Genomic DNA, 23,742 nt, shown 5'->3' with positions numbered 1-23,742 from the left:
TAACGTTATAACGTATTACGTTATATGGTATTACGTTTTAACGTATTACGTTATATGGTATAACGTTATAACGTATTACGTTATATGGTATTACATTATAACGTATTACGTTATATGGGATAACGAAATGACGTTTTACGTTATATGGTATAACGTTATAACGTATTACGTTATATGGTATTACGTTTTAACGTATTACGTTATATGGTATAACGTCATAACGTATTACGTTATATGGTATTACGTTATCACGTATTACGTTATATGGTATAACGTTATAACGTATTACGTTATATGGTATAACGAAATGACGTTTTACGTTATATGGTATAACGTTATAACGTATTACGTTATATGGTATATCGTTATAACGTATTACGTTATATGGTATAACGTTATACCGTATTACGTTATATGGTATAACGAAATGAGGTTTTACGTTATATGGTATTACGTTATAACGTATTACGTTATATGATATTACGTTATAACGTATTACGTTATATGATATGACGTTATAACGTACGACGTTATATGGTATATCGTTATAACGTATTACGTTATATGGTATAACGTTATACCGTATTACGTTATATGGTATAACGTTATAACGTATTACGTTATATGGTATAACGTTATAACGTATTACGTTATATGGTATAACGTTATAACGTATTACGTTATATGGTATATCGTTATAACGTATTACGTTATATGGTATAACGTTATACCGTATTACGTTATATGGTATAACGAAATGAGGTTTTACGTTATATGGTATTACGTTATAACGTATTACGTTATATGATATTACGTTATAACGTATTACGTTATATGATATGACGTCATAACGTATTACGTTATATGGTATTACGTTATCACGTATTACGTTATATGGTATAACGTTATAACGTATTACGTTATATGGTATAACGTTTTAACGTATTACGTTATATGGTATAACGTTATCACGTATTACATTATATGGTATTGCGTTATAACGTATTACGTTATATGGTATAACGTTATAACGTATTACGTTATATGGTATAACGTTTTAACGTATTACGTAATATGGTATAACGTTATCACGTATTACGTTATATGGTATTACGTTATAACGTATTACGTTATATGGTATGACGTTATAACATATTACGTTATGTGGTATAACATTTTAACGTATTACGTTATATGGTATAACGTTATCACGTAGTACGTTATATGGTATAACGTTATAACGCATTACGTTATATGGTATAACGTTATAACGTATTACGTTATATGGTATAAAGTTATAACGTATTACGTTATATGGTATATCGTTATAACGTATTACGTTATATGGTACAAGGTTATACCGTATTACGTTATATGGTATAACGAAATGACGTTTTACGTTATGTGGTATAACGTTATAACGTATTACGTTATATGGTATAACGTTATAACGTATTACGTTATATGGTACAACGTTATACCGTATTACGTTATATGGTATAACGAAATGACGTTTTACGTTATGTGGTATAACGTTATAACGTATTACGTTGTATGGTATAACGTTATACCGTATTACGTTATATGGTATAACGTCATAACGTATTACGTTATATGGTATTACGTTATCACGTATTACGTTATATGGTATAACGTTATAACGTATTACGTTATATGGTATAACGAAATGACGTTTTACGTTATATGGTATTACGTTATAACGTATTACGTTATATGGTATAACGTTATCACGTATTACGTTATATGGTATAACGTTATAACGTATTACGTTATATGGTATTACGTTATAACGTATTACGTTATATGGTATAACGTTATAACGAGTTACGTTATATGGTACAACGTTATACCGTATTACGTTATATGGTATAACGAAATGACGTTTTACGTTATGTGGTATAACGTTATAACGTATTACGTTATATGGTATAACGTTATACCGTATTACGTTATATGGTATAACAAAATGACGTTTTACGTTATATGGTATTACGTTATAACGTATTACGTTATATGGTATAACGTTATCACGTATTACGTTATATGGCATTACGTTATAATGTATTACGTTATATGGTATAACGTTATAACGTATTACGTTATATGGTATAACGTCATAACGTATTACGTTATATGGTATTACGTTATCACGTATTACGTTATATGGTATAACGTTATAACGTATTACGTTATATGGTATAACGAAATGACGTTTTACGTTATATGGTATTACGTTATAACGTATTACGTTATATGGTATAACGTTATCACGTATTACGTTATATGGTATAACGTTATAACGTATTACGTTATATGGTATTACGTTATAACGTATTACGTTATATGGTATAACGTTATAACGAGTTACGTTATATGGCATTACGTTATAACGTATTACGTTATATGGTATAACGTTATAACGTATTACGTTATATGGTATAACGTCATAACGTATTACGTTATATGGTATTACGTTATCACGTATTACGTTATATGGTATAACGTTATAACGTATTACGTTATATGGTATAACGAAATGACGTTTTACGTTATATGGTATAACGTTATAACGTATTACGTTATATGGTATATCGTTATAACGTATTACGTTATATGGTATAACGTTATACCGTATTACGTTATATGGTATAACGAAATGACGTTTTACGTTATGTGGTATAACGTTATAACGTATTACGTTATATGGTATAACGTTATACCGTATTACGTTATATGGTATAACAAAATGACGTTTTACGTTATATGGTATTACGTTATAACGTATTACGTTATATGGTATAACGTTATCACGTATTACGTTATATGGCATTACGTTATAATGTATTACGTTATATGGTATAACGTTATAACGTATTACGTTATATGGTATAACGTCATAACGTATTACGTTATATGGTATTACGTTATCACGTATTACGTTATATGGTATAACGTTATAACGTATTACGTTATATGGTATAACGAAATGACGTTTTACGTTATATGGTATTACGTTATAACGTATTACGTTATATGGTATAACGTTATCACGTATTACGTTATATGGTATAACGTTATAACGTATTACGTTATATGGTATTACGTTATAACGTATTACGTTATATGGTATAACGTTATAACGAGTTACGTTATATGGCATTACGTTATAACGTATTACGTTATATGGTATAACGTTATAACGTATTACGTTATATGGTATAACGTCATAACGTATTACGTTATATGGTATTACGTTATCACGTATTACGTTATATGGTATAACGTTATAACGTATTACGTTATATGGTATAACGAAATGACGTTTTACGTTATATGGTATTACGTTATAACGTATTACGTTATATGGTATAACGTTATAACGAGTTACGTTATATGGAATAACGTTATAACGAATTACGTTATATGGCAGTACGGTATAACGTATTACGTTATATGGTATAACGTTATAACGATTTACGTTATATGGTATAACGTTATAACGTATTACGTTATATGGTATAACGTTATAACGTACGACGTTATATGGTATATCGTTATAACGTATTACGTTATATGGTATAACGTTATACCGTATTACGTTATATGGTATAACGTTATAACGTATTACGTTATATGGTATAACGTTATAACGTATTACGTTATATGGTATAACGTTATAACGTATTACGTTATATGGTATAACGTCATAACGTATTACGTTATATGGTATTACGTTATCACGTATTACGTTATATGGTATAACGTTATAACGTATTACGTTATATGGTATAACGTTATAACGTATTACGTTATATGGTATAACGTCATAACGTATTACGTTATATGGTATTACGTTATCACGTATTACGTTATATGGTATAACGTTATAACGTATTACGTTATATGGTATAACGTTTTAACGTATTAAGTTATATGGTATAACGTTATCACGTATTCCGTTATATGGTATAACGTTATAACGTATTACGTTATATGGTATAACGTTTTAACGTATTACGTTATATGGTATAACGTTATCACGTATTACGTTATATGGTATAACGTTATAACGTATTACGTTATATGGTATATCGTTATAACGTATTACGTTATATGGTATAACGTTATACCGTATTACGTTATATGGTACAACGAAATGACGTTTTACGTTATATGGTATTACGTTATAACGTATTACGTTATATGGTATAACGTTATCACGTATTACGTTATATGGCATTACGTTATAACGTATTACGTTATATGGGATAACGAAATGACGTTTTACGTTATATGGTATAACGTTATAACGTATTACGTTATATGGTATTACGTTTTAACGTATTACGTTATATGGTATAACGTTATAACGTATTACGTTATATGGTATTACATTATAACGTATTACGTTATATGGGATAACGAAATGACGTTTTACGTTATATGGTATAACGTTATAACGTATTACGTTATATGGTATTACGTTTTAACGTATTACGTTATATGGTATAACGTTATAACGTACTACGTTATATGGTATAACGTTATAACGTATTACGTTATATGGTATAACGTTATAACGTATTACGTTATATGGTATAACGTTATATCGTACTACGTTTTATGGTATATCTTTATAACGTATTACGTTATATGGTATAACGTTATACCGTATTACGTTATATGGTATAACGTTATAACGTATTACGTTATATGGTATAACGTTATAACGTATTACGTTATATGGTATATCGTTATAACGTACTACGTTATATGGTATAACGTTATACCGTATTACGTTATATGGTATAACGTTATAACGTATTACGTTATATGGTATAACGTTATACCGTATTACGTTATATGGTATAACGTTATAACGTATTACGTTATATGGTATATCGTTATAACGTATTACGTTATATGGTACAACGTTATACCGTATTACGTTATATGGTATAACGAAATGACGTTTTACGTTATGTGGTATAACGTTATAACGTATTACGTTATATGGTATAACGTTATAACGTATTACGTTATATGGTACAACGTTATACCGTATTACGTTATATGGTATAACGAAATGACGTTTTACGTTATGTGGTATAACGTTATAACGTATTACGTTGTATGGTATAACGTTATACCGTATTACGTTATATGGTATAACGTCATAACGTATTACGTTATATGGTATTACGTTATCACGTATTACGTTATATGGTATAACGTTATAACGTATTACGTTATATGGTATAACGAAATGACGTTTTACGTTATATGGTATTACGTTATAACGTATTACGTTATATGGTATAACGTTATCACGTATTACGTTATATGGTATAACGTTATAACGTATTACGTTATATGGTATTACGTTATAACGTATTACGTTATATGGTATAACGTTATAACGAGTTACGTTATATGGTACAACGTTATACCGTATTACGTTATATGGTATAACGAAATGACGTTCTACGTTATGTGGTATAACGTTATAACGTATTACGTTATATGGTATAACGTTATACCGTATTACGTTATATGGTATAACAAAATGACGTTTTACGTTATATGGTATTACGTTATAACGTATTACGTTATATGGTATAACGTTATCACGTATTACGTTATATGGCATTACGTTATAATGTATTACGTTATATGGTATAACGTTATAACGTATTACGTTATATGGTATAACGTCATAACGTATTACGTTATATGGTATTACGTTATCACGTATTACGTTATATGGTATAACGTTATAACGTATTACGTTATATGGTATAACGAAATGACGTTTTACGTTATATGGTATTACGTTATAACGTATTACGTTATATGGTATAACGTTATCACGTATTACGTTATATGGTATAACGTTATAACGTATTACGTTATATGGTATTACGTTATAACGTATTACGTTATATGGTATAACGTTATAACGAGTTACGTTATATGGCATTACGTTATAACGTATTACGTTATATGGTATAACGTTATAACGTATTACGTTATATGGTATAACGTCATAACGTATTACGTTATATGGTATTACGTTATCACGTATTACGTTATATGGTATAACGTTATAACATATTACGTTATATGGTATTACGTTATAACGTATTACGTTATATGGTATAACGTTATAACGTATTACGTTAAATGGTATAACGTTATAACGAATTACGTTATATGGCATTACGTTATAACGTACTACGTTATATGGTATAACGTTATAACGTATTACGTTATATGGTATAACGTTATAACGTATTACGTTATATGGTATAACATTTTAACGTATTACGTTATAAGGCATTAAGTTATATCGTATTACGTTATATGGTATAACGTTATAACATATTACGTTATATGGTATAACATTTTAACGTATTACGTTATAAGGCATTAAGTTATATCGTATTACGTTATATGGTATAACGTTATAACATATTACGTTATATGGTATTACGTTATAACGTATTACGTTATATGGTATGACGTTATAACATATTACGTTATATGGTATAACGTTTTAACGTATTACGTTTTATGGTATAACGTTATAACGTATTACGTTATATGGTACAACGTTATACCGTATTACGTTATATGGTATAACGAAATGACGTTTTACGTTATGTGGTATAACGTTATAACGTATTACGTTGTATGGTATAACGTTATAACGTATTACGTTATATGGTATAACGTCATAACGTATTACGTTATATGGTATTACGTTATCACGTATTACGTTATATGGTATAACGTTATACCGTATTACGTTATATGGTATAACGTTATAACGTATTACGTTATATGGTATAACGTTATAACGTATTACGTTATATGGTATATCGTTATAACGTACTACGTTATATGGTATAACGTTATACCGTATTACGTTATATGGTATAACGTTATAACGTATTACGTTATATGGTATAACGTTATACCGTATTACGTTATATGGTATAACGTTATAACGTATTACGTTATATGGTATATCGTTATAACGTATTACGTTATATGGTACAACGTTATACCGTATTACGTTATATGGTATAACGAAATGACGTTTTACGTTATGTGGTATAACGTTATAACGTATTACGTTATATGGTATAACGTTATAACGTATTACGTTATATGGTACAACGTTATACCGTATTACGTTATATGGTATAACGAAATGACGTTTTACGTTATGTGGTATAACGTTATAACGTATTACGTTGTATGGTATAACGTTATACCGTATTACGTTATATGGTATAACGTCATAACGTATTACGTTATATGGTATTACGTTATCACGTATTACGTTATATGGTATAACGTTATAACGTATTACGTTATATGGTATAACGAAATGACGTTTTACGTTATATGGTATTACGTTATAACGTATTACGTTATATGGTATAACGTTATCACGTATTACGTTATATGGTATAACGTTATAACGTATTACGTTATATGGTATTACGTTATAACGTATTACGTTATATGGTATAACGTTATAACGAGTTACGTTATATGGTACAACGTTATACCGTATTACGTTATATGGTATAACGAAATGACGTTCTACGTTATGTGGTATAACGTTATAACGTATTACGTTATATGGTATAACGTTATACCGTATTACGTTATATGGTATAACAAAATGACGTTTTACGTTATATGGTATTACGTTATAACGTATTACGTTATATGGTATAACGTTATCACGTATTACGTTATATGGCATTACGTTATAATGTATTACGTTATATGGTATAACGTTATAACGTATTACGTTATATGGTATAACGTCATAACGTATTACGTTATATGGTATTACGTTATCACGTATTACGTTATATGGTATAACGTTATAACGTATTACGTTATATGGTATAACGAAATGACGTTTTACGTTATATGGTATTACGTTATAACGTATTACGTTATATGGTATAACGTTATCACGTATTACGTTATATGGTATAACGTTATAACGTATTACGTTATATGGTATTACGTTATAACGTATTACGTTATATGGTATAACGTTATAACGAGTTACGTTATATGGCATTACGTTATAACGTATTACGTTATATGGTATAACGTTATAACGTATTACGTTATATGGTATAACGTCATAACGTATTACGTTATATGGTATTACGTTATCACGTATTACGTTATATGGTATAACGTTATAACATATTACGTTATATGGTATTACGTTATAACGTATTACGTTATATGGTATAACGTTATAACGTATTACGTTAAATGGTATAACGTTATAACGAATTACGTTATATGGCATTACGTTATAACGTACTACGTTATATGGTATAACGTTATAACGTATTACGTTATATGGTATAACGTTATAACGTATTACGTTATATGGTATAACATTTTAACGTATTACGTTATAAGGCATTAAGTTATATCGTATTACGTTATATGGTATAACGTTATAACATATTACGTTATATGGTATAACATTTTAACGTATTACGTTATAAGGCATTAAGTTATATCGTATTACGTTATATGGTATAACGTTATAACATATTACGTTATATGGTATTACGTTATAACGTATTACGTTATATGGTATGACGTTATAACATATTACGTTATATGGTATAACGTTTTAACGTATTACGTTTTATGGTATAACGTTATAACGTATTACTTTATATGGTATAAGACTATCACGTATTACGTTATATGGTATAACGATTTAACGTATTACGTTATATGGTATAACGTTATCACGTATTACGTTATATCGTATAACGTTGTAACGTAAAACGTTATATGGTATTACGTTATAACGTATTACGTTATATGGTATAACGTTATAACGTATTACGTTATATGGTATGACGTTATAACATATTACGTTATATGGTATAACGTTGTAACGTATTACGTTATATGGTATTACGTTATAACGTATTACGTTATATGGTATAACGTTATAACGTATTACGTTATATGGTATAACGTTATAACGTATTACGTTATATGGTATAACGTCATAACCTATTACGTTATATGGTATTACGTTATCACGTATTACGTTATATGGTATAACGTTATAACATATTACGTTATATGGTATTACGTTATAACGTATTACGTTATATGATATTACGTTATAACGTATTACGTTATATGGTATGACGTCATAACGTATTACGTTATATGGTATTACGTTATCACGTATTACGTTATATGGTATAACGTTATAACGTATTACGTTATATGGTATAACGTTTTAACGTATTACGTTATATGGTATAACGTTATCACGTATTACATTATATGGTATAACGTTATAACGTATTACGTTATATGGTATTACGTTATAACGTATTACGTTATATGGTATAACGTTATAACGTATTACGTTATATGGTATAACGTTATAACGTATTACGTTATATGGTATAACGTCATAACCTATTACGTTATATGGTATTACGTTATCACGTATTACGTTATATGGTATAACGTTATAACGTATTACGTTATATGGTATAACGTTTTAACGTATTACGTTATATGGTATAACGTTATCACGTATTACGTTATATGGTATAACGTTATAACGTATTACGTTATATGGTATTACGTTATAACGTATTACGTTATATGGTATAACGTTATAACGTATTACGTTATATGGTATAACGTTATAACGTATTACTTTACATGGTATAACGTTATAACGTATTACGTTATATGGTATAACGTCATAACGTATTACGTTATATGGTATTACGTTATCACGTATTACGTTATATGGTATAACGTTATAACGTATTACGTTATATGGTATAACGTTTTAACGTATTACGTTATATGGTATAACGTTATCACGTATTCCGTTATATGGTATAACGTTATAACGTATTACGTTATATGGTATAACGTTTTAACGTATTACGTTATATGGTATAACGTTATCACGTATTACGTTATATGGTATAACGTTATAACGTATTACGTTATATGGTATTACGTTATAACGTATTACGTTATATGGTATAACGAAATGACGTTTTATGTTATATGGTATTACGTTATAACGTATTACGTTATATGGTATTACGTTATAAGGTATTACGTTATATGGTATAACGTCATAACGTATTACGTTATATGGTATTACGTTATCACGTATTACGTTATATGGTATAACGTTATAACGTATTACGTTATATGGTATAACGTTTTAACGTATTACGTTATATGGTATAACGTTATCACGTATTACGTTATATGGTATAACGTTATAACGTATTACGTTATATGGTATATCGTTATAACGTATTACGTTATATGGTATAACGTTATAACGTATTACTTTATATGGTATAACGTTATAACGTATTACGTTATATGGTATAACGTCATAACGTATTACGTTATATGGTATTACGTTATCACGTATTACGTTATATGGTATAACGTTATAACGTATTACGTTATATGGTATAACGTTTTAACGTATTACGTTATATGGTATAACGTTATCACGTATTCCGTTATATGGTATAACGTTATAACGTATTACGTTATATGGTATAACGTTTTAACGTATTACGTTATATGGTATAACGTTATCACGTATTACGTTATATGGTATAACGTTATAACGTATTACGTTATATGGTATTACGTTATAACGTATTACGTTATATGGTATAACGAAATGACGTTTTATGTTATATGGTATTACGTTATAACGTATTACGTTATATGGTATTACGTTATAAGGTATTACGTTATATGGTATAACGTCATAACGTATTACGTTATATGGTATTACGTTATCACGTATTACGTTATATGGTATAACGTTATAACGTATTACGTTATATGGTATAACGTTTTAACGTATTACGTTATATGGTATAACGTTATCACGTATTACGTTATATGGTATAACGTTATAACGTATTACGTTATATGGTATATCGTTATAACGTATTACGTTATATGGTATAACGTTATAACGTATTACTTTATATGGTATAACGTTATAACGTATTACGTTATATGGTATAACGTCATAACGTATTACGTTATATGGTATTACGTTATCACGTATTACGTTATATGGTATAACGTTATAACGTATTACGTTATATGGTATAACGTTTTAACGTATTACGTTATATGGTATAACGTTATCACGTATTCCGTTATATGGTATAACGTTATAACGTATTACGTTATATGGTATAACGTTTTAACGTATTACGTTATATGGTATAACGTTATCACGTATTACGTTATATGGTATAACGTTATAACGTATTACGTTATATGGTATTACGTTATAACGTATTACGTTATATGGTATAACGAAATGACGTTTTATGTTATATGGTATTACGTTATAACGTATTACGTTATATGGTATTACGTTATAAGGTATTACGTTATATGGTATAACGTCATAACGTATTACGTTATATGGTATTACGTTATCACGTATTACGTTATATGGTATAACGTTATAACGTATTACGTTATATGGTATAACGTTTTAACGTATTACGTTATATGGTATAACGTTATCACGTATTACGTTATATGGTATAACGTTATAACGTATTACGTTATATGGTATATCGTTATAACGTATTACGTTATATGGTATAACGTTATACCGTATTACGTTATATGGTACAACGAAATGACGTTTTACGTTATATGGTATTACGTTATAACGTATTACGTTATATGGTATAACGTTATCACGTATTACGTTATATGGCATTACGTTATAACGTATTACGTTATATGGGATAACGAAATGACGTTTTACGTTATATGGTATAACGTTATAACGTATTACGTTATATGGTATTACGTTTTAACGTATTACGTTATATGGTATAACGTTATAACGTATTACGTTATATGGTATTACATTATAACGTATTACGTTATATGGGATAACGAAATGACGTTTTACGTTATATGGTATAACGTTATAACGTATTACGTTATATGGTATTACGTTTTAACGTATTACGTTATATGGTATAACGTTATAACGTACTACGTTATATGGTATAACGTTATAACGTATTACGTTATATGGTATAACGTTATAACGTATTACGTTATATGGTATAACGTTATAACGTACTACGTTTTATGGTATATCTTTATAACGTATTACGTTATATGGTATAACGTTATACCGTATTACGTTATATGGTATAACGTTATAACGTATTACGTTATATGGTATAACGTTATAACGTATTACGTTATATGGTATATCGTTATAACGTACTACGTTATATGGTATAACGTTATACCGTATTACGTTATATGGTATAACGAAATGACGTTTTACGTTATATGGTATTACGTTATAACGTATTACGTTATATGGTATTACGTTATAACGTATTACGTTATATGGTATAACGTCATAACGTATTACGTTATATGGTATTACGTTATCACGTATTACGTTATATGGTATAACGTTATAACGTATTACGTTATATGGTATAACGTTTTAACGTATTACGTTATATGGTATAACGTTATCACGTATTACGTTATATGGTATAACGTTATAACGTATTACGTTATATGGTATTACGTTATAACGTATTACGATATATGGTATAACGTTATAACGTATTACGTTACATGGGATAACGTTTTAACGTATTACGTAATATGGTATAACGTTATCACGTATTACGTTATATGGTATTACGTTATAACGTATTACGTTATATGGTATGACGTTATAACATATTACGTTATGTGGTATAACATTTTAAGGTATTACGTTATATGGTATAACGTTATCACGTAGTACGTTATATGGTATAACGTTATAACGCATTACGTTATATGGTATAACGTTATAACGTATTACGTTATATGGTATAACGCTATAAAGTATTACGTTATATGTCATTACGTTATAACGAATTACGTTATATGGCATTACGTTATAACGTATTACGTTATATGGTATGACGTTATAACATATTACGTTATATGGTATTACGTTATAACGTATTACGTTATATGGTATAACGTTGTAACGTATTACGTTATATGGTATAACGTTATAACGTATTACGTTATATGGTATTACGTTATATCGTATTACGTTATGTGGTATTACGTTATAACGTATAACGTTATACGGTATAACATTTTAACGTATTACGTTATATGGTATAACGTTTTAACGTATTACGTTATATGGTATAACGTTATCACGTATTACATTATATGGTATAACGTTATAACGTATTACGTTATATGGTATTACGTTATAACGTATTACGTTATATGGTATAACGTTATAACGTATTACGTTATATGGTATAACGTTATAACGTATTACGTTATATGGTATAACGTCATAACGTATTACGTTATATGGTATTACGTTATCACGTATTACGTTATATGGTATAACGTTATAACGTATTACGTTATATGGTATAACGTTTTAACGTATTACGTTATATGGTATAACGTTATCACGTATTACGTTATATGGTATAACGTTATAACGTATTACGTTATATGGTATTACGTTATAACGTATTACGTTATATGGTATAACGTTATAACGTATTACGTTATATGGTATAACGTTATAACGTATTACGTTATATGGTATAACGTTATAACGTATTACGTTATATGGTATAACGTCATAACGTATTACGTTATATGGTATTACGTTATCACGTATTACGTTATATGGTATAACGTTATAACGTATTACGTTATATGGTATAACGTTTTAACGTATTACGTTATATGGTATAACGTTATCACGTATTCCGTTATATGGTATAACGTTATAACGTATTACGTTATATGGTATAACGTTTTAACGTATTACGTTATATGGTATAACGTTATCACGTATTACGTTATATGGTATAACGTTATAACGTATTACGTTATATGGTATTACGTTATAACGTATTACGTTATATGGTATAACGAAATGACGTTTTATGTTATATGGTATTACGTTATAACGTATTACGTTATATGGTATTACGTTATAACGTATTACGTTATATGGTATAACGTCATAACGTATTACGTTATATGGTATTACGTTATCACGTATTACGTTATATGGTATAACGTTATAACGTATTACGTTATATGGTATAACGTTTTAACGTATTACGTTATATGGTATAACGTTATCACGTATTACGTTATATGGTATAACGTTATAACGTATTACGTTATATGGTATATCGTTATAACGTATTACGTTATAAGGCATTAAGTTATATCGTATTACGTTATATGGTATAACGTTATAACATATTACGTTATATGGTATTACGTTATAACGTATTACGTTATATGGTATGACGTTATAACATATTACGTTATATGGTATAACGTTGTAACGTATTACGTTATATGGCATAACGAAATGACGTTTTACGATATATGGTATAACGTTATAACGTATTGCGATATATAGCATTAAGTTATATCGTATTACGTTATATGGTATAACGTTATACCGTATCACGTTGTATGGTATAACGAAATGCCGTTTTACGTTATATGTTATTACGTTATAACGTATTACGTTATATGGTATAACGTTATACCGTATTACGTTATATGGTATAACGTTATAACGTATTACGTTATATGGTATAACGTTATAACGTATTACGTTATATGGTATATCGTTATAACGTACTACGTTATATGGTATAACGTTATACCGTATTACGTTATATGGTATAACGAAATGACGTTTTACGTTATATGGTATTACGTTATAACGTATTACGTTATATGGTATTACGTTATAACGTATTACGTTATATGGTATAACGTCATAACGTATTACGTTATATGGTATTACGTTATCACGTATTACGTTATATGGTATAACGTTATAACGTATTACGTTATATGGTATAACGTTTTAACGTATTACGTTATATGGTATAACGTTATCACGTATTACGTTATATGGTATAACGTTATAACGTATTACGTTATATGGTATAACGTTATACCGTATTACGTTATATGGTATAACGTTATAACGTATTACGTTATATGGTATATCGTTATAACGTATTACGTTATATGGTACAACGTTATACCGTATTACGTTATATGGTATAACGAAATGACGTTTTACGTTATGTGGTATAACGTTATAACGTATTACGTTATATGGTATAACGTTATAACGTATTACGTTATATGGTACAACGTTATACCGTATTACGTTATATGGTATAACGAAATGACGTTTTACGTTATGTGGTATAACGTTATAACGTATTACGTTGTATGGTATAACGTTATACCGTATTACGTTATATGGTATAACGTCATAACGTATTACGTTATATGGTATTACGTTATCACGTATTACGTTATATGGTATAACGTTATAACGTATTACGTTATATGGTATAACGAAATGACGTTTTACGTTATATGGTATTACGTTATAACGTATTACGTTATATGGTATAACGTTATCACGTATTACGTTATATGGTATAACGTTATAACGTATTACGTTATATGGTATTACGTTATAACGTATTACGTTATATGGTATAACGTTATAACGAGTTACGTTATATGGTACAACGTTATACCGTATTACGTTATATGGTATAACGAAATGACGTTCTACGTTATGTGGTATAACGTTATAACGTATTACGTTATATGGTATAACGTTATACCGTATTACGTTATATGGTATAACAAAATGACGTTTTACGTTATATGGTATTACGTTATAACGTATTACGTTATATGGTATAACGTTATCACGTATTACGTTATATGGCATTACGTTATAATGTATTACGTTATATGGTATAACGTTATAACGTATTACGTTATATGGTATAACGTCATAACGTATTACGTTATATGGTATTACGTTATCACGTATTACGTTATATGGTATAACGTTATAACGTATTACGTTATATGGTATAACGAAATGACGTTTTACGTTATATGGTATTACGTTATAACGTATTACGTTATATGGTATAACGTTATCACGTATTACGTTATATGGTATAACGTTATAACGTATTACGTTATATGGTATTACGTTATAACGTATTACGTTATATGGTATAACGTTATAACGAGTTACGTTATATGGCATTACGTTATAACGTATTACGTTATATGGTATAACGTTATAACGTATTACGTTATATGGTATAACGTCATAACGTATTACGTTATATGGTATTACGTTATCACGTATTACGTTATATGGTATAACGTTATAACATATTACGTTATATGGTATTACGTTATAACGTATTACGTTATATGGTATAACGTTATAACGTATTACGTTAAATGGTATAACGTTATAACGAATTACGTTATATGGCATTACGTTATAACGTACTACGTTATATGGTATAACGTTATAACGTATTACGTTATATGGTATAACGTTATAACGTATTACGTTATATGGTATAACATTTTAACGTATTACGTTATAAGGCATTAAGTTATATCGTATTACGTTATATGGTATAACGTTATAACATATTACGTTATATGGTATAACATTTTAACGTATTACGTTATAAGGCATTAAGTTATATCGTATTACGTTATATGGTATAACGTTATAACATATTACGTTATATGGTATTACGTTATAACGTATTACGTTATATGGTATGACGTTATAACATATTACGTTATATGGTATAACGTTTTAACGTATTACGTTTTATGGTATAACGTTATAACGTATTACTTTATATGGTATAAGACTATCACGTATTACGTTATATGGTATAACGATTTAACGTATTACGTTATATGGTATAACGTTATCACGTATTACGTTATATCGTATAACGTTGTAACGTAAAACGTTATATGGTATTACGTTATAACGTATTACGTTATATGGTATAACGTTATAACGTATTACGTTATATGGTATGACGTTATAACATATTACGTTATATGGTATAACGTTGTAACGTATTACGTTATATGGTATTACGTTATAACGTATTACGTTATATGGTATAACGTTATAACGTATTACGTTATATGGTATAACGTTATAACGTATTACGTTATATGGTATAACGTCATAACCTATTACGTTATATGGTATTACGTTATCACGTATTACGTTATATGGTATAACGTTATAACATATTACGTTATATGGTATTACGTTATAACGTATTACGTTATATGATATTACGTTATAACGTATTACGTTATATGGTATGACGTCATAACGTATTACGTTATATGGTATTACGTTATCACGTATTACGTTATATGGTATAACGTTATAACGTATTACGTTATATGGTATAACGTTTTAACGTATTACGTTATATGGTATAACGTTATCACGTATTACATTATATGGTATAACGTTATAACGTATTACGTTATATGGTATTACGTTATAACGTATTACGTTATATGGTATAACGTTATAACGTATTACGTTATATGGTATAACGTTATAACGTATTACGTTATATGGTATAACGTCATAACCTATTACGTTATATGGTATTACGTTATCACGTATTACGTTATATGGTATAACGTTATAACGTATTACGTTATATGGTATAACGTTTTAACGTATTACGTTATATGGTATAACGTTATCACGTATTACGTTATATGGTATAACGTTATAACGTATTACGTTATATGGTATTACGTTATAACGTATTACGTTATATGGTATAACGTTATAACGTATTACGTTATATGGTATAACGTTATAACGTATTACTTTACATGGTATAACGTTATAACGTATTACGTTATATGGTATAACGTCATAACGTATTACGTTATATGGTATTACGTTATCACGTATTACGTTATATGGTATAACGTTATAACGTATTACGTTATATGGTATAACGTTTTAACGTATTACGTTATATGGTATAACGTTATCACGTATTCCGTTATATGGTATAACGTTATAACGTATTACGTTATATGGTATAACGTTTTAACGTATTACGTTATATGGTATAACGTTATCACGTATTACGTTATATGGTATAACGTTATAACGTATTACGTTATATGGTATTACGTTATAACGTATTACGTTATATGGTATAACGAAATGACGTTTTATGTTATATGGTATTACGTTATAACGTATTACGTTATATGGTATTACGTTATAAGGTATTACGTTATATGGTATAACGTCATAACGTATTACGTTATATGGTATTACGTTATCACGTATTACGTTATATGGTATAACGTTATAACGTATTACGTTATATGGTATAACGTTTTAACGTATTACGTTATATGGTATAACGTTATCACGTATTACGTTATATGGTATAACGTTATAACGTATTACGTTATATGGTATATCGTTATAACGTATTACGTTATATGGTATAACGTTATAACGTATTACTTTATATGGTATAACGTTATAACGTATTACGTTATATGGTATAACGTCATAACGTATTACGTTATATGGTATTACGTTATCACGTATTACGTTATATGGTATAACGTTATAACGTATTACGTTATATGGTATAACGTTTTAACGTATTACGTTATATGGTATAACGTTATCACGTATTCCGTTATATGGTATAACGTTATAACGTATTACGTTATATGGTATAACGTTTTAACGTATTACGTTATATGGTATAACGTTATCACGTATTACGTTATATGGTATAACGTTATAACGTATTACGTTATATGGTATTACGTTATAACGTATTACGTTATATGGTATAACGAAATGACGTTTTATGTTATATGGTATTACGTTATAACGTATTACGTTATATGGTATTACGTTATAAGGTATTACGTTATATGGTATAACGTCATAACGTATTACGTTATATGGTATTACGTTATCACGTATTACGTTATATGGTATAACGTTATAACGTATTACGTTATATGGTATAACGTTTTAACGTATTACGTTATATGGTATAACGTTATCACGTATTACGTTATATGGTATAACGTTATAACGTATTACGTTATATGGTATATCGTTATAACGTATTACGTTATATGGTATAACGTTATAACGTATTACTTTATATGGTATAACGTTATAACGTATTACGTTATATGGTATAACGTCATAACGTATTACGTTATATGGTATTACGTTATCACGTATTACGTTATATGGTATAACGTTATAACGTATTACGTTATATGGTATAACGTTTTAACGTATTACGTTATATGGTATAACGTTATCACGTATTCCGTTATATGGTATAACGTTATAACGTATTACGTTATATGGTATAACGTTTTAACGTATTACGTTATATGGTATAACGTTATCACGTATTACGTTATATGGTATAACGTTATAACGTATTACGTTATATGGTATTACGTTATAACGTATTACGTTATATGGTATAACGAAATGACGTTTTATGTTATATGGTATTACGTTATAACGTATTACGTTATATGGTATTACGTTATAAGGTATTACGTTATATGGTATAACGTCATAACGTATTACGTTATATGGTATTACGTTATCACGTATTACGTTATATGGTATAACGTTATAACGTATTACGTTATATGGTATAACGTTTTAACGTATTACGTTATATGGTATAACGTTATCACGTATTACGTTATATGGTATAACGTTATAACGTATTACGTTATATGGTATATCGTTATAACGTATTACGTTATATGGTATAACGTTATACCGTATTACGTTATATGGTACAACGAAATGACGTTTTACGTTATATGGTATTACGTTATAACGTATTACGTTATATGGTATAACGTTATCACGTATTACGTTATATGGCATTACGTTATAACGTATTACGTTATATGGGATAACGAAATGACGTTTTACGTTATATGGTATAACGTTATAACGTATTACGTTATATGGTATTACGTTTTAACGTATTACGTTATATGGTATAACGTTATAACGTATTACGTTATATGGTATTACATTATAACGTATTACGTTATATGGGATAACGAAATGACGTTTTACGTTATATGGTATAACGTTATAACGTATTACGTTATATGGTATTACGTTTTAACGTATTACGTTATATGGTATAACGTTATAACGTACTACGTTATATGGTATAACGTTATAACGTATTACGTTATATGGTATAACGTTATAACGTATTACGTTATATGGTATAACGTTATAACGTACTACGTTTTATGGTATATCTTTATAACGTATTACGTTATATGGTATAACGTTATACCGTATTACGTTATATGGTATAACGTTATAACGTATTACGTTATATGGTATAACGTTATAACGTATTACGTTATATGGTATATCGTTATAACGTACTACGTTATATGGTATAACGTTATACCGTATTACGTTATATGGTATAACGAAATGACGTTTTACGTTATATGGTATTACGTTATAACGTATTACGTTATATGGTATTACGTTATAACGTATTACGTTATATGGTATAACGTCATAACGTATTACGTTATATGGTATTACGTTATCACGTATTACGTTATATGGTATAACGTTATAACGTATTACGTTATATGGTATAACGTTTTAACGTATTACGTTATATGGTATAACGTTATCACGTATTACGTTATATGGTATAACGTTATAACGTATTACGTTATATGGTATTACGTTATAACGTATTACGATATATGGTATAACGTTATAACGTATTACGTTACATGGGATAACGTTTTAACGTATTACGTAATATGGTATAACGTTATCACGTATTACGTTATATGGTATTACGTTATAACGTATTACGTTATATGGTATGACGTTATAACATATTACGTTATGTGGTATAACATTTTAAGGTATTACGTTATATGGTATAACGTTATCACGTAGTACGTTATATGGTATAACGTTATAACGCATTACGTTATATGGTATAACGTTATAACGTATTACGTTATATGGTATAACGCTATAAAGTATTACGTTATATGTCATTACGTTATAACGAATTACGTTATATGGCATTACGTTATAACGTATTACGTTATATGGTATGACGTTATAACATATTACGTTATATGGTATTACGTTATAACGTATTACGTTATATGGTATAACGTTGTAACGTATTACGTTATATGGTATAACGTTATAACGTATTACGTTATATGGTATTACGTTATATCGTATTACGTTATGTGGTATTACGTTATAACGTATAACGTTATACGGTATAACATTTTAACGTATTACGTTATATGGTATAACGTTTTAACGTATTACGTTATATGGTATAACGTTATCACGTATTACATTATATGGTATAACGTTATAACGTATTACGTTATATGGTATTACGTTATAACGTATTACGTTATATGGTATAACGTTATAACGTATTACGTTATATGGTATAACGTTATAACGTATTACGTTATATGGTATAACGTCATAACGTATTACGTTATATGGTATTACGTTATCACGTATTACGTTATATGGTATAACGTTATAACGTATTACGTTATATGGTATAACGTTTTAACGTATTACGTTATATGGTATAACGTTATCACGTATTACGTTATATGGTATAACGTTATAACGTATTACGTTATATGGTATTACGTTATAACGTATTACGTTATATGGTATAACGTTATAACGTATTACGTTATATGGTATAACGTTATAACGTATTACGTTATATGGTATAACGTTATAACGTATTACGTTATATGGTATAACGTCATAACGTATTACGTTATATGGTATTACGTTATCACGTATTACGTTATATGGTATAACGTTATAACGTATTACGTTATATGGTATAACGTTTTAACGTATTACGTTATATGGTATAACGTTATCACGTATTCCGTTATATGGTATAACGTTATAACGTATTACGTTATATGGTATAACGTTTTAACGTATTACGTTATATGGTATAACGTTATCACGTATTACGTTATATGGTATAACGTTATAACGTATTACGTTATATGGTATTACGTTATAACGTATTACGTTATATGGTATAACGAAATGACGTTTTATGTTATATGGTATTACGTTATAACGTATTACGTTATATGGTATTACGTTATAACGTATTACGTTATATGGTATAACGTCATAACGTATTACGTTATATGGTATTACGTTATCACGTATTACGTTATATGGTATAACGTTATAACGTATTACGTTATATGGTATAACGTTTTAACGTATTACGTTATATGGTATAACGTTATCACGTATTACGTTATATGGTATAACGTTATAACGTATTACGTTATATGGTATATCGTTATAACGTATTACGTTATAAGGCATTAAGTTATATCGTATTACGTTATATGGTATAACGTTATAACATATTACGTTATATGGTATTACGTTATAACGTATTACGTTATATGGTATGACGTTATAACATATTACGTTATATGGTATAACGTTGTAACGTATTACGTTATATGGCATAACGAAATGACGTTTTACGATATATGGTATAACGTTATAACGTATTGCGATATATAGCATTAAGTTATATCGTATTACGTTATATGGTATAACGTTATACCGTATCACGTTGTATGGTATAACGAAATGCCGTTTTACGTTATATGTTATTACGTTATAACGTATTACGTTATATGGTATAACGTTATACCGTATTACGTTATATGGTATAACGTTATAACGTATTACGTTATATGGTATAACGTTATAACGTATTACGTTATATGGTATATCGTTATAACGTACTACGTTATATGGTATAACGTTATACCGTATTACGTTATATGGTATAACGAAATGACGTTTTACGTTATATGGTATTACGTTATAACGTATTACGTTATATGGTATTACGTTATAACGTATTACGTTATATGGTATAACGTCATAACGTATTACGTTATATGGTATTACGTTATCACGTATTACGTTATATGGTATAACGTTATAACGTATTACGTTATATGGTATAACGTTTTAACGTATTACGTTATATGGTATAACGTTATCACGTATTACGTTATATGGTATAACGTTATAACGTATTACGTTATATGGTATTACGTTATAACGTATTACGTTATATGGTATAACGTTATAACGTATTACGTTATATGGTATAACGTTTTAACGTATTACGTAATATGGTATAACGTTATCACGTATTACGTTATATGGTATTACGTTATAACGTATTACGTTATATGGTATGACGTTATAACATATTACGTTATGTGGTATAACATTTTAACGTATTACGTTATAAGGCATTAAGTTATATCGTATTACGTTATATGGTATAACGTTATAACATATTACTTTATATGGTATAAGACTATCACGTATTACGTTATATGGTATAACGATTTAACGTATTACGTTATATGGTATAACGTCATAACGTATTACGTTATATGGTATTACGTTATCACGTATTACGTTATATGGTATAACGTTATAACGTATTACGTTATATGGCATAACGTTTTAACGTATTACGTTATATGGTATAACGTTGTAACGTATTACGTTATATGGCATAACGAAATGAC

The sequence above is a fragment of the Bombus vancouverensis genome, chromosome 9, assembly GCF_051014615.1.
Source record: "Bombus vancouverensis nearcticus chromosome 9, iyBomVanc1_principal, whole genome shotgun sequence".
Lineage (NCBI taxonomy): Eukaryota > Metazoa > Arthropoda > Insecta > Hymenoptera > Apidae > Bombus > Bombus vancouverensis.
The sequence above is the reverse complement of the archived record's forward strand: the minus strand, read 5'-3'. Positions refer to the sequence as shown.